Source organism: Lepus europaeus, chromosome 14 (assembly GCF_033115175.1).
Source record: "Lepus europaeus isolate LE1 chromosome 14, mLepTim1.pri, whole genome shotgun sequence".
Lineage (NCBI taxonomy): Eukaryota > Metazoa > Chordata > Mammalia > Lagomorpha > Leporidae > Lepus > Lepus europaeus.
This window is the reverse complement of record NC_084840.1, coordinates 84,814,899-84,830,980: the sequence shown is the minus strand read 5'-3', so window position 1 is coordinate 84,830,980 and position 16,082 is coordinate 84,814,899. Positions and strand designations below refer to the sequence as shown.

The following is a 16,082-nucleotide window of genomic DNA, read 5'->3' as shown; positions in this document are numbered from 1 at the left end:
ACAAACTATTCTAATAGAATACTGATTGTGAAAATGGGTTCAGCTGTTGAATTTCTTTAAGCTCTGTGGTTAATCTCCTTGTTTAAATCAAGTACTAGGCAGAAATTATTGCAAGAAATCAGAATTGGGTATCTACATTAAGTTAGAAACATCATCCCCCAAAATGCTCTGTAAGATTTGAAAGTATTCAATTGTTACTGCCATGAGAAGATAGCCCATATCTTTCACAGGTTCTCAAAGGTTGGAAAAAGTCACTTACAGATTATGTCTTTGTCCACAAAAAAAAAAAAAAAATCCCTTTCACTGAGTTGTATTTTGTATTTTACGCTATCATGAACTTTAAGTGTAGAACTTCTCATGAAAGAATCACATAGATGAAACTTTCATGATGTGGAAAATTTTAAATAAAGTTGTGTCGACTACAAACAAGAATTGTGTTTCATATTGAAATATAAAGGCAACTGTTCCTGTTGTATCACAGCCAGCCATTCCTTCAGCGTATCATTGTTGAAATCAGGCAGCAACACACTTTCTACCTCTGACTGAGGATCCCAGGTAGGACAGCACAGAAGGGAACTTCTTCTTTCACAGGGCTTCCATCCTTGCAACCCTGTCAGTCTTATACCGTGAGAATAATGAAACTTTTCTTTCTCGTGTTGGGTATTCGGATGTTCTCAGCTATATTTATAGTCCTACAATAATAATCGTATGAGATTTTTCAGAATGTATTTCTCTAAGTTGACTTTCCCCTTTATTTTCCTTAATCCTACCTTCTGTATGTAGAAGTTCTGGAACCACTCTAAATTCCCTTGAGAATAAAGCAACAAAATTTAAAAACAAATCCAATTTTCTAGTCATTAAAATTTTATTGAAGTAGAATATATATTTTTGCAGTAATTGAAAATATTTTTGCTTGTACTGGTATGAGTTGGAATACATGTTACACTCACTTCATTTCTCTTTGATTTGGGAATAATTCAAAAACCTCAAATTAAGCTAACTATTTCATGAAAGTTAGAGTTTTTTTGAGAGATCACATTTTTTAATTTTTCTTTTCTTTATTCTTTATTTAAAAACTTCTTTTAAAAATTTATAGGCAGAGACAAAGAGGAAGAGAGTAATGGGGAGAGAGAGAGAGAGAGAGAGAGAGATCGATCTACCATCTGTGATTCACTCTACAAATTCCTGCACCTGCCAGAGCAGAACTAGCACACAGCTGGGAACCAGGAACTCAGTCTGAGTCTCGTACTTGGGTGGCAGGGTCCAGCTACCTGAGCCATCTCCACTGCTTCCCAGCATGCACATAAGCTGGAAACTTAATCAGAAACAGAGTTGGGACTAGAACCCAGGGATTCCTGTATGGGATGTGTGTAACCCAAGGGGATGTCAATGAGCCACTAGTCCAAATACACCCCTTCCGCAAGATTATTTTTCCTTTGTTTGTTTTGTTTTTATTATTAGCACATTTGCCAGCAGTTGGTGTTAGGAAGACTGATGACATAATTTCCAGGACCCAATGGAAAATGAAAATTTGGAGCCCCTTGCTCAAAACCTGTTAAGAATTTCAAGACAGCAACAGCAGAACACTACACCTAACATGAAGAACTTCTGGGGGAGGAATCTGTGTGACTGCACAGGCTAGCTAGCCACCAATCTGATCTTGATCTTCCAAATGTTCGAGTCTAGTTTTGATTTGTTTCTTTTCCCCTGGAGTTTAACTGTCCTTCAACTTACAGAAAGTAATTATTGTACAGTATATAGACACATGATTTCAGCCATTATTTCCTTCTTTATAGGGACTTTCCTTTTTTGTGTCTCTCTCCTCAAATCTTCCTCTTTTTGCTAAGTGCACTGGTTGCTGCACTTACCCAGGTGATCTAGGATGAGCTCATCTTCAGATGCTCAATCTGATTACATCAGCCTAGATCCTAGATCCAGATAAGGTCACATTCACAAGTGCCAAGGCTTAGATCTTGGATGTGCTTTTATAGGAACCACTATTTAGTACTCTAGCCAAACCTAATTGATGTAAACCTATGTCCCTGAATTAGTTCAAACAACATTTGTATTTACCTCTTCAGGTTTTAAAAACTTGAGAATGAAAAAGAAAGTCATATATGGTCACACGTCTCACAAAAGAAGATATACAGATGGGAGATAAATGTGAAAAGATGGACAGCAACACATGGCATTAGGGAATTGCCCATTAAAGCAAAAATGAGTTACCTCAACACACCTAACAGAATGGTCACAATTCAGAATACTAACAACAGCAAATGCTAACAAGGATATGTAGTCATAGAAACTGTCATTTATTGCTCCTGGGAATGTAAGATGTGACCTTGGACTTTTTCAGAATGTTTTACAGTTTCTCATAAAATGAAACATTTTTTTTTCTGTATTGTCCAGTAATTTCATTACTGAGTATTAACCCAAATGAGTTGAAACTTATGGACACATACAGTCCTATCCAAGGATGTTCACGGTAGCTTTATTCATAGTCTTGCTGAAAGCTGGAAACACCAGTTACATCCTTTAGTAGATGGATACATAAACGGTGAACATCCCGACAATGGGCTCTATTAATCAGAGCTAAAAATAAATGAGCTATCAAGCCCTGGAAAGTCACAGAAAAAGGTTAAATGGCTATTACTAAGTGAAAGATGTCAGTATGAAAACCCTATATACTTTAATTCCAAATATGTGATGTTCTGTAAAATACAAAATCATGGAGACAATAAAAATATTCCTGACTTCCAGCTATTAGAAGGGAGAGGGATGAACAGAAAGAAAAGGATAAAAAAGGCAATGAAACTACTCTGAATGACACTATAATGATAGATACAAATCTTGATCTATTTGCCCAACCAATACAACGTCCAGCATCAAGAGTGAACCCTAATGTAAACTGTTGACTTTGGGTGATAATGATCCATCAGTGTGTACTCATGGATACAAGAAATACCATCATGGTCTGGGATGTTTATACTTGAGAAACTGTGAATGTGCAGTTAGGGGACTTGATTTTCTATGAATATAAAACTGCTCTAAAAACACAGTCTATGAAAAATTTAAATATAATACTAAGTAAGAATGTATTGCCCATTACTCTTAAGAATTAGGTGTCATTGAAATCCTAGCTTTTACTGTAAATCATAAACTGAGGGTAAACAAGCAAATGCCTTGCCTGGCACAGAGGAACTAGCTCTGGGTAAGGCACTCTGCATAGATTATTCTTTTTTTAAGATTTGTTTATTTATTTGAAAGTCAGATTTATGAAGAGAGAGAAGGAGAGGCAGAGAGAGAGGGGGAGGTCTTCCATCTGTTGGTTCACTTCCCAGTTGGCTACAATGGCCGGATCTGGGCTAGGCTGAAGCCAGGAGCCAGGAGCTTCCTCCAGGTCTTCCATGTGGCAGGTGCAGGGGCCCAAAATCTTGGGCCATCTTCTACTGCTTTCCCAGGCCATAGCAGAGAGCTGGATCAGAAGTGGAGCAGCCGGGACTCAAACAGGAGCCCATATGGGATCCCAGCACTGCAGGCAGCGGCTTTACCCAGTAGGTCACAGCACCAGCCCCAGATCATTCTTAATATTAAGTTTTTGTCTTATACTCCCTACTTACAGATTTTAAGTTTCCAGTTGTTTTCCTTGGTTTTCTTTTTTGGTGAAACAAAAAATTGAACCCAAATGTCATCTTTTCGAGCTTACATTTTAACTTCTACTCGGAAATACATGATGGTGCATACACTCCCAAAAGATAAGCCTCCATGCATAGAAAGGTTACTGTCACTACTCAGGACTTCTGAACCATAAGTAAATAATAACTGTAAACAAGTACTCTGTGGATAATTGCCCAAAAACTGAACCAAGAGCTTGAGAGCTGTGATTATCAAGGCAATTTGTGCCCCTGATATTTCAATTTGGAAGAGCCAATCAGATTTCTTGACAGCCACAGGCAGTGCTGCCTGTTTCTACTGCGGATAAATTTTCATTATCCCTAATTGGTGTTAAGCATGAGTATCCTGCCAGTCATTGCCCATCGTTTCATAGCTTCAATTTAAGCGTTATCAGCTTTACTATTTACCCTTGCTATCAGGAAACAAGATAAAAAATATAGCAAGGGAGCTAAGGGTATTCAAGAATATTTGCATTGTGTCAGATTGCCATCCCTTTGCACAAGGTAACTATTTATTTTCTCCTCATAAAAAGGAATACTACAAAGTTTGTGGCTTATGCTGCCATTTTTGTTTGAAAGTCGTTATTGTCTGCGATCTTAGTTTGTGTGGTGCCAGTCTGATAAATGGCCAATTGGTATCAGAAATTTCAATCTAAGTACTTATTTTGGGTTAATATTATCGAAAGTACACCCTAGGAGAATGTAAAGAAATGGTTGGATTTTAGGACTTAGCAAAATAGTTCTTTACTCTAAAATGGTTTAATCAACAAAATGTCTTGGAGCAAATCAAATAGGTCCCATTTATGGTATTGCAGGCTATTCAAGTGATACTTTACCAAAATCTCATAGTGTAGCTTCATGCATTTTTCCTTGTTTAAGATGTTAATTTTAAATACTATCTTGGTTTTCTATAAACATAACTTGATATCTACATCCTGTCCAGCAAATGAATTAAAATAATGAAGTTACAATATTTTGCAAATATCTACAAACTGCATCACAGTTCCCCTTGAGTTTATTTGGGGATAGATTTTGGTGGAAAATTATTTCCAATGTAAAGTTATATAAGCCTGATCCATGTTTCTTGTGCAAATCATGATAATTTCTCTACTGGAATTCTGGTAAGGTAAAAAATATTTTATATCAAATGCCCGTGTATCATTTCCTTTTTAAAAATTAAATTAGTCATTTTGAAAGTCAGAGTTACAGAGAGAGAGAGAGAGAGAGAGAGAGAGAGGAATCTTCCATCTGCTGGTTTCCTCCTCAAATGGCCACAACACAGCCAAAGCCAGGTTTCTTCCAGATCTCTCATCTAGGTGCAGTAGCCCAAAGACCTGGCCATATTCTGCAACTTTCCAGGTCATTAGCAGAGGGCTGGATCAGAAGTGAATTAGCTGGACACAAATTGGGGCCAATATGGGATGTTGGCCTTTCAGACCAGATAGATGGTAGTTTAACCTGCTGCAGCATAGTGCTGGCTCCCTGTGTATCATTTCTTCTGTATAGCATTTGGTCACAGAGTCATCATTCAATTGACCAACTATATATATATATATATAGTTATATATATATATATATATATATATAGTTCTAGCTATATATAGTTATATATATATAGTTATATACATATATATAGTTAGAAGATGGCTATATTTTTAAAAGAAGAACATTCCAGGACATTCCAATAATTCATATTATTCTATTATAAAGTTCTGTCAAGGGTCCTATTATCATTAAATATTCCAGGTATGCTAATACCTGCTGTAAGAAATATCATTTTAGTTTGTCTTGGGCTGCTCATAGCAAAATGTTCCCAGTAATGAGAACTGAAAGCACATCATTGAATATTGCAAACCTACCCTGGAATATTTTAAATTATTTTAATGTTTCAATGCTAGAGGTATGCATACACATTCCTGATTATCTGTGTCTTAACAAGAAAGGATCAAATATCTGATTTCGCGCACACTTATTTAATTCATAGCATTTTATAGCTAGAAGTCTTTCTCATCAGAGATTAGTTTTCTTCTTGTGAGGATTGTGTGTGTGTGTGTATGTGTCTATCTATTGGACTAAGTATGTTGACAGGTAATTTAGCATCACCTGGGCCACGCTAAGGCGTCTGTCTTTCCACCTTGCTACTTCCTCATCTGCCTGAATAGTTGATTGCCTTCCTTTATTATGTGGGCTGAGCCTGACTTGAATATTTCATGTTCTCGCTCATTTGTAGCCAAGAGTCCCTCAGGAGGAAATCCTGCTCTTGTAATGATATATTGGCAAGGTAGAGGACAGCTTGCACATTATTACCAAATTAAATATCTGTCTATGAGATTCAGGGACCAGCACAAACATCGTGCCGTGTTACATAGCAAATTCAAAAGAAACCTGGGAAGGGAGAAAAGTTCATGTTACAGACAAATCTACCATCACCAAACCACTTAATAAGAAGTTTTCAATAGTTGCATTGTCTTATTGTTCATCCTACTGTACCTCCTTGTCCTCTGTCCCTCCTCCTCCTCTTCCTCCCTCTCATCTATAACAGCCTGCAGGACATGTTTTAAAACCTTCATGTACAACCAACATCCACCCCTTACCTGGCACACAAACACATTATATATATAGAAAGGCTTAGGTTGGCTTTTCACATTTACTGTTGGCAAAATAAATCAATTTTTGATACTTGGTTCTCTACCTTAAAAAATAACCCCAAAACTACTTAAGTAAAGATAAACAAGAAATTTATCAGTTCCCTGGACAAGTTTATTTTTTAATCTTAAAAATATACAGGTATTCTGTATTTTAAAAACAGGGGGTCAGCAATGTGGCACAACAGGTTAAGTAGCCATCTGCAGTGCTGGCATCCCTAAAGGGTACTGCTTCGAGTCCCAGAAGATGAATTGCCGGTTCAGCTCCCTGCTAATGGGCCTGGAGAGCAGTGGAAGATGGCCAAGTACTGGGACCCCCGCACCCATGTAGGAGACCCAACAGAGTTCCAGGCTCCTAGCTTCAGCAGCAAACCAGTAGTTGGGAGTTCTCTCTCTCTCTCTCTCTCTCTCTCTCTCTCTCTCTCTCTCTTTCTCTCTGTGCATGTGTGTGTGTGTGTATGTCTCACTGTCTCCCTCCCTCCTTACCTCTCTCTCTCTAACTCTGCCTTTCAAATCAATAAATCTTTAAAAACAAAAATGAATGAAAAAAAAGCCTCTCTTTTGACCTAGACTTAAAGTTTTCTATTTAAAAAAATCACACAAATAAAAATACTGAAAAAGACAAAAAAAATTTTATAACAAGGTTTCTTAAAAATTGTAAACAAAATCCATGTGTGTAGATATTTATTTATAGAGTGTGATTCAACTGTAAAAGTAAAGTAAATTTGTGCATTTAATGTTAAAAACTCTCCTCTTAGCCTGACTTTCCCTTCACTATTGGCTAAAACTTAAAGCATTAGGTGAAGGACTAGGAAGGTCTAGCCTATGGTGCCAGTGTTCAGCAGGGCTGGGGTTATGGTGGAAACTGAGATAATCAGTGTAGCATCTCTGACTCTGAGAGGGCAGGGAGGACCTGTGGGAACATGAATGTGTGTGGGCCAGTGTGCTTGCATGTGGAGAGTCAGAGGTGACAGCTATGTTAATGTTCCACGCCATAGCTTTAGTAATCATCTTTTAATTGCTCACAACAGGTATTGTGCAAAATCCCAGGTCCTCAGAGTGCTTAGGTCTGGAGTCCCAGCTTCACTCCCAATTCCAGTTTCCTGCCAAGGCACACTCCAGGAGGCATCAGGTAATGAATGCTCAAGCCCTCAAGCCGTTGAGTCACTGCCGCTCACATGGGAGACCTGGAATGAGTTCCTGGCTCCTCCTTTCAAGCTGGTTCAACCCCTTCTGTAGTGTGCTTTTGGGAAATGAACCATCAGATGACAGATTTCTCTGTGTGTGTGTGTGCATGGACCTTTAACATAATAAAAATCCCTGTGACAGAGTACTGAGACCTAATGACCACATGCAGCCAACGATGACAGCCTGAATAGGATGAGAAATGTTGCCATCGGGTTGGAATGAGTTCAGGTGTGGATGTGGGATTTACCTGTAACAGAGCTGGAGGTTTGGTGAAATATAGGGATTGATAAAATATGCTAATATGTTGCCAATGACATTTCTGTTAAGAAAAATTTTATATATGCAAAGGAGGAAAGCAATACACCTTGTGTTATTTAGGTAGATTTGGAATTGTCACCAACTCAAGATTTTGTCAATGCACATGCGCACACAGATACACACATGTGTGTTTGTGTAATTCTATTCCTCTGGTCTGGCAGTGTACACTGAGAGGACCTAAGAGGTCTAAAATCCAAATAACTGAGACCTGAACTCCGACACGGTCCTCTGACTGAGGCAGAGCTACTTGATCATGTCTCGTTCTATAGCTCCATGAAGCCTAGCATATTCTCACTGTGCCGAAAAGAAGATCTCAGTTCTTTCAAAAGAACACAGAAAAATATCACTTTCATGAGCTCCTACTGGACAAATCAGGATCAAAGAAGAAATTATAAATGAAAAAATTCCCATTTAAAAAATTGGACGTTTTTATTCTATAAAGTTATGAATGGATGGATGCATGGACAGATGGATGGAAAGATGGATGATAAGTTCCCAAAGTTTGAAGTGTTTCCCCTCAAAAAAATTAATATAAGAAGAAATGAGTAATCTCACAGTGAACCTTGGTAGACCCCATATTTATTAAGTGACAGGTGGAAATCATTAATGGGAATAATTGAATTTGGATGCCACCTGAGAAAAGGCAATGAGATAACATTATTTGTATGATTTTTCCTATCAAAGACTCTGAACTTTACAATTATGAAAAAAAAAATCAGGAAGGCCCAATCATGGGACATTTTACGAAAAAAAAAAAAAACTATCATTTAATCCTAAAAAATGTCAATGCCATGAAAAGTCAAGAAAGGGATTCTATTCCAGACTGAAAATGACTAAAAAGCATACCCAGCAATAATACTTGATCTAGACACTATTTTATTAACAGGAGAGTATTGGTTTATTGGATGGTAGTAATGTTAGCATTCTGAAACTCCTATATTTAAGGTTGTGATAAAAGCTTTGCAGGGGAATGTCTTTATTTATTTAAAAGGACCAAATTTCATACACAGTTTAGAAAACATGACATTTCCCACCTTATCCTTCCTCCTCTTTCCTCATTTTTTCATAAATTTTTACAATGATACACATTTCTTTTAGATTTCTTTTTTTATTTGAAAGGCCGACTTAGAGAGAATATACAGAGAGAGAGAGACTCTGTTGATTCAGCCCAGAATGGGCCAGTTGGAAACCAGGAGCCAAGAACTCCAAATCTGGTCTTCTGGGGGGTGACAGGGGCCCAAATCCTTGGACCATCTTCTTTCTCAGGCACAGTAGCAGGGAGCTGAATCAGAAGTGGAGCAGCCGAGGCACAAACTTCTGTCCAAATGGGATGTCAACACTGCAGGTAAAAGTACAAACGATTATGTTTTGGCAGGTGAGCAGTCTTTGGTTTCGAAAGAAGTAAATAAGAATGAAAACCTATTTTGACACCAGAAAACATTTCCCCAAGCTGACAACTCTACCGCACATGAGGAGAAACCCTTTCCATTGCCTCTCTGTTCTCTGGATCCTACTTTGCTCAGTTCCTTTTTACTACAGGATATGGTTCCCAGTGTCAGCCACCACTACGGTGGCAGCATCACCTGCCTCACAACCACTCCAGAGCCAGCCTCTGAATTCCCCTGCTTTCCCGGATTCTGTCATAAAAACTACAGGAGGATATGAAAGTGTGCAGGTGAATGGAGGGAATATTTCAGTAAGTTGAAGCCTTGTCTTTGCTGGCTGTGTGCTATAAACCAGTCATATCACTATTGATTGAGTTTAACACAGATATTTATACATCTGCATTTATATATATAGAGAGAGAGATGAGGATACTTCAAAAAGTGAATGGAAACTAGAAATAAAAGGTAAGTTAGCTTTGGTACAAAAGTTGCTAAAATGGATACAAGGGGATCTTGAGAAAGTTAATGAAAATTGTGTATCATGAAAAATCTGTGCATGAATTTTAAAAAGCTTTTGCAGCAAACAGCCGGTGCCACGGCTCAATAGGCTAATCCTCCACCTGCAGCGCTGGCACACCGGGTTCTAGTCCTGGTCGGGGCACCGCTTCTGTCCCAGTTGCCCCTCTTCCAGTCCAGCTCTCTGCTGTGGCCAGGGAGTGCAGTGGAGGATGGCCCAAGTGCTTGGGCCCTGCACCCGCATGAGAGACCAGGATAAACCCCTGGCTCCTGCCATCGGATCAGCGTGGTGCGCTGGCTGCGGCGGCCATTGGAGGGTGAACCAATGGCAAAGGAAGACCTTTCTCTCTGTCTCTCTCTCTCAGTGTCCACTCTGCCTGTCAAAAAAAAAAGTTTTTGCAGCAAAATAATGTTAATTTCGTTTTCCGTGATTGTTGAATTAACCTCATTCTTTTAAATCCATATAGGATTAAAGATGTTTCTCTCATAATATCCATAAAAGAAGTGCCTTTATAGTTTAAGCACTTGCAGTCTATAACCCCCTAGAACTATTCCTCTGCAAGAGGTTATGCCACCTTCCCTGTGCAGGAAGACCACAGTCAGGTGTCAAGAAGGGCTCTACAAACTTCTCTTTTGGGAGAGATGTGTTAGAGTACAAGCAAGCATACTGAAGTCTTAGTAATGTTGTAGATGCTCAATACATGGTGAGTAGAACGATGTGTTTATCTTAATGATGCCATTCTAAGGTTCCTAAATGCTTCAGTATATATAGAATTGTAGAATCTGAATTCCTCTGCTCCTGATTCTCTGGAACAGAGAATTTAAGCAATGAGAAAAAGAGAAACATAAATTGCTTGAGGAAGAAAAAAAAATAAAAAGTAAAATCTGATTCTCAGACTTTAATAGATCACTCAATGGGAAAAGTAAAAGCATGCTTTCTCCTCTCTTCAGAACTCTGCTACCCACTACCAGGGGTTAGATTTTCTCTCTGGTGATGCACTGTGTTGTATCGTTGTGACTTCTCAGATGGTATACATGCAAAATCAAAGGATTAAACAACATATGCATACATTGTTCAATCTTTCACAGTTTACAAAACTCTTTCAGGCAAATCTTATTTGATTTCCACAAATTCACGAGGTAATGGAATGTCTAAAATGCACAGCAGGTGGTAAGGCTGAGACTCAAACAAAAATGTCCATTTTCAAACGTTTATAGTTGGACAAGTAGAATTTAATGTGCAGCAAAAAAACTATATAACTTAGGTGAACAGATAGAGAAAATGGATCACATACACACAATGGAATACTATTCAGCCATAAATGGAATGAAATTCTGTCATTCACTTCATATTGAATGGAACTAGAATGCATCACATTAAATAAGTCAGATATAGCAACAAATACCACATGTTCACTCTCATATGTGGAAGCTAAAGCAGAAGCAAAACAAAACGAAAACACCAAAAATGTCATTCTGAAAATAGAATATATATTACTAGAGGCTGGGAGGGGTAGAGGAGTTTATATTAAAAAAATTAGGGAAAGTGGATGTGATTAATTGTGGCAAATATATTGTACTGACATAAGATGTAGAATTCTGAGACACAGCAAGCATAAAGTACAAAACCAATTAGATTACAACAAATCAGATCTGTTATCTCAAGAAGAGAGTTACAATCTAATAGCAGGCATGTTATAGTGGCAAAGTTTTGCAGACTCTACAAATCTCTGGAAAATATTTAAGCCTAGAAGACAAAACATTTAAATATAGAATCAGTAAGGCTTTAAGACATGGAAACCCACACATTTTATTAGTTCATAAGTCTTGTGTAATTATTCTTTTGCCTTGTTTGATCTTCATTAGAAGTTTCATGAATCGCTTGGATTCCTTCTCAGAGTTCTTGAAAATTTTAGTCCATCGATCCTTTATCAGGAACCAATGTTCCCAAATATCTGTTAGAGGCTTCCTTGATTGTGTTTCCAGGGAAAAAAAAACAGAACTGTGGATGACAAGTTCTAAGACAAAAGACTTAAATTTACCATGATTAAAATCTAGGTGGCTCACCCTTCAATGGCCGCCACGCTGATCCGATGGCAAGAGCCAGGTGCTTATCCTAAGACCTTTCTCTCTGTCTCTCTCTCTCTCTCACTGTCCACTCTGCCTGTCAAAAAAAAAAAAAAAAATCTAGGTGGCTGACAGCTTAGCAATTAACCAGGAGACTGGGTACTGCATTTTAAAAAGCACAGTACAGTTTCACAAACTATTTTGTCCTTTCAGACTTCCAGGACATTGACTTGAGGATCACTCTTAAAGAGTTTCTGAACGCCCCCAGGTGCTTTTAATCATTAAGACAACAATTGCAGCTTGTGGCATCAACTCAGCAACACTAGATTCAAATGTTAAACATTTATATCAATAAATAAATATCTATGTAAATGCAATTTATATCTATATAAATGCAATTTAAAGATTACAATTTTATAACCCGAGAAAAGTTTCTGTTTAATTTCAGTTGAGTCTAATTAGCCATCTCTCTACACACTAAGAGTTCCATACCTGTAGAATTTCCAGAGGCCCAGTTGGAAATCCCATGGTCAAAGGACTTAAATTGAAACCTTGATTCTCAAAAAAATCTGTCAACGACATGAAAAGCTTTAAAACATTTGGTCTCATTGGCATTTATCTGATTCATCCTAACTTACATTACTTAAGAAAACTTAGATCTTAGACCAGTACAGTCATCATTCAACAGGTGAATTGCTATACTTGATACACACAACATCTCTAGCTGGCCCCAGGTCATATTCATATATTTATGACCTTAAATATCTAACAGACACAAATCCTGCTGCGCCAGCAAACGCAGGAACAAAATGTGTTAACAAAATTAAAGGCATTCATTTCCTTTTACCCAGCAACCTCAAGCTTATTTATTTAACCTTGTACACAGCACATACAACATGTACAGATATGTGACACATATATAACATACCTCAAGAGACAGAGAACAAAACATTTCTCTAACAGTTTGTTGTATTATTCTTTGTGACTCTTATTCCTCCCTGTCAATTGTTCCAGGGGTTTCCTTGGTGAATTACAATTGGCTTCAAGAGATTAAAGGGAGTCCTGTACCATACCTCCTCATTCATTAGAATGTGATATTTACATAAGTCATGCCATATTCACCATTTTTTTGCCTTAGTTGTGCGATTTTGGCTATGAGTAGCCCAACTAGCAAAAATTCTCCCTGTGGGGACATTCGTGTAGTATTGAGGTGGCACCATATCCATGCCCATATCGAAAGGCACAACCAAACAGCAAAAACAAATCTGCCAATGCCTAAAATGCACAAATGTTGCTCAGCCAAGGCCAACTTGATTGTAATTTCCAAGAATTCTCAGCTCCTAGCAGCTCTTAACTACAACTACCATATACATGGCATCTCAGATACCCCTCAGAGGGCCATAAGGGAGAAGGCCTGCAGGTAATTCGCAACCTCATCCCCTAGTCCCCATCAGCGTGGAACAAAGGCCATGTTGTACACCCTGGACTTACCCAGATGGCCTTGATGTCATTGCCTTTTGCAGAAACTGCTTCCTTTTCATCAAAAAGCTCAGCAGTGTAGATACCGTGGATACCATGTCCTCACAGGAAGAGAAGGCAGCTCCACAGAGACAGTGACTCAGTCTGCTGCTGGGCCTATTCTCATTCTCCCCACTAGAAGGCAGAAATCCTGCAGATGGAGACCTAGTCATCCCCTCACCACTTTGGCCGCATGAACAGGTTAGCCCTGGCATGCTGTTACAGCGAATTGCGCCATCCATTGAAAATCACTAGCGGTCTGCACACCACCGGGTGTGATAGCCAACTCCTGGCTGGCCGAACGCCACACTTGTTACTGAAAGTCCAGTCTTTGTCAATGGTGCCAAATCAGAACATCAAGGTCAAGGTTTGAAGACAAAATTTAATCCACTAGTGAATTAGTGCGACAGCAGACTGAGGGTCTGGAGTACGACGGTCCTGCAGAGTGAGGGCAGTTTGAAGCTTTTGAGCAGGGCCAAAGGGACATGAGCGCTGAGCGCATGGGTAATGGCAAGTCAGGAGTAGACGATCAGGTGCTGAGACTAGCTGCAGATCTGATAACCAGGTATGTTATCAATCTCAGGCAGGTTTCTTGAGAAACTTGTTTGGTGGGCACAACTAAGCAGCTACAAACTGTTATTTGACTGGAGTCTAAAAGAGGCGAAGTATTGTGTTGAGAGCCCAGCGTTTCATTGACCAGGATGAAGGCCACTCAGTGTAGAGCCCATGTTTCCTGTTCCATCAGTTATTTGTACCCCGTTAGATTCTGTTTCAGTAAACTTAATCCTCTGGGGTCATGCCGACTGGGGAGGGCCAAATTACTTTGCAACTTCAATCGGCTCCCTCAACGCGTTTCTTGTATTCACAAGCAAGCGTTATTTGCTTGTTGAATTGGATGGAGTAGACATAAGGAGATCTTCAAAAGCCAAAAGTTATTTTTAAACTAGAAATGAAAAGACTATGGACAACATCAAACATGTTTTTAGCTTTACCCAAAAGGAGACGTTCCCTATCATCAACCTTAACAAGGAGTTTTTGGAGGCCTTTTTATTCAGGTGGAAAGATTCTCGAGAAAAAATTCCTGTGGATTATTTGCAGCTGTGATTGGCTCATTTCTTGCTCAATAAAAAAAAAAAATGCAAATACATATGAGTTTCTGGCCGGGCTGAACTCAGTCCATTTCCGGCTATTTCACCAGAAGCCGCTGTTATATAATTACAAATGCCTATAATTTTGGCTTGGCTTTCACGAGTTCGTTTCTTGCTCAGACTTCATCTGGAGAACTTGTTTTGCAATTCCAGATGCCTATGTAAGTCCCTTGCTGGGTCTAGTATTTTATCTGTTACTCAGGAAGCTGTTTTTGATAACCTGTTGAACTTAGACTGAGCTAGTATTTCCCCCCTTGCTTTTTGGTCTATTTTGCTTGCTCTTTTCCCTATTTTTTTAATTTTAGATTTTGTTCCCTCTATTTTTTGCAGTTCATTTTTACCCCATTGTTAATCTTTAGACAGCACTGTTAGTGTAGTTAATATAGGGAGATTAATGTTTCTTGGCAGTTTTGTTCATTTTTAAAATTTTAGTTAACATTTAGTCTTTCCACTTAGTATTGGTGTGTAGTGAATGTAGTTAGCATTAGTTAGTAGTTAGCATTGTTGATATTCATTTGTTTCATTAGATACAATAATGTAGTTCATTAGCAGTGTTGCTCGTTAGACGGGAACCAGGATGGAGGGCCTTGTTTGTAAGGGAGAGGTTCTCCATGATCTTTACAGGGGCCTTAGGACCATGGGCCAAGGTAGCTTCTGCTGGGGCAAGGCACCCAGCACCTGGGAACGGGAAAGTACGTGGCAGTGAAGATCATCCAGGGATGTCACGAGGGAAGGACTCTCTCCAGCCTGGGGGCACTGCAGGGAGAAGTGGTTATCATGAAGGGCATGCATCCCCCGACATCACAGGGCCCCTAGCCATGAAGCACATGGCAGACAGTCATGGAATAGGCGAGCAGGAGGAGCGGCTGTGCTCCCTGGCACGGCAGCCGGTGGGAGCAGGAGGCCTGTCTGACGTTCAGCCAGGCATCGTCAACTGCGCACAGCGGCACAAGCACCGCACTGGACATAGAGACTTGAATCTGCAAAAGCTGCTACTGGATAAGTTCTACATCAAGTTTGGGCTGACTTCGGGCTGAGCTGCAGGGTCCCTGAGTGACAACTGCTTAGTGTGTTTTGTGAGACTCCTGAATACTGTGACCCAGAAGTGTTCCTAGAGGAAGAACACGATGTATGGAGCCTAGGGGTGGTCCTGTACAGTACGGTGACAAGGTCCCCGCCCTTGGATGGGGAGACCCTGGAGCAGTGTGGATAGTACCAGGTTCCATCTTACATGAGTGTCAGACTGGAACAGCTCCTGGGAAGACTGTTGACCGCCAGCACCAGGGAGAGCCCCACATTGGAGGAGCTGTGGACCACCAGTGGCTCGCTCTGGGCCAGGAAGGAACCAAGATAAGTGAAGGAACTCTCTGGAGCTTACGGCTGCCCCAAGGATCCCGAAAGCCGAGAATACTTGCCAGGCCTGGGCTTTCGGCCAGGCTGTAGGGTGCCAGTCAAACAATGAAGGAGGCAGCGCCATACCCATCATGTGGAGCTGCAGCATTTAACAACGCCAAGGACCGGAGATAAAGTAGTTGGCGTCCATCCTCCGGGTTCTCATCAGGATTCAGAAATATCTGGTGATGCGGGCCAGCCGCACCTGTCGAACGGAACCTGAAGGAGGGA

The 16,082-nt window shown here is 39.8% G+C and overlaps 1 pseudogene; it reads right to left on the bottom strand.

The window, feature by feature from the left end:
• The window catches only part of LOC133773497 (large ribosomal subunit protein uL3-like), a 60,419-nt pseudogene extending 47,049 nt beyond the window's left edge, over positions 1-13,370 (bottom strand).
• Between the last annotated feature and the right edge of the window lie 2,712 nt (positions 13,371-16,082).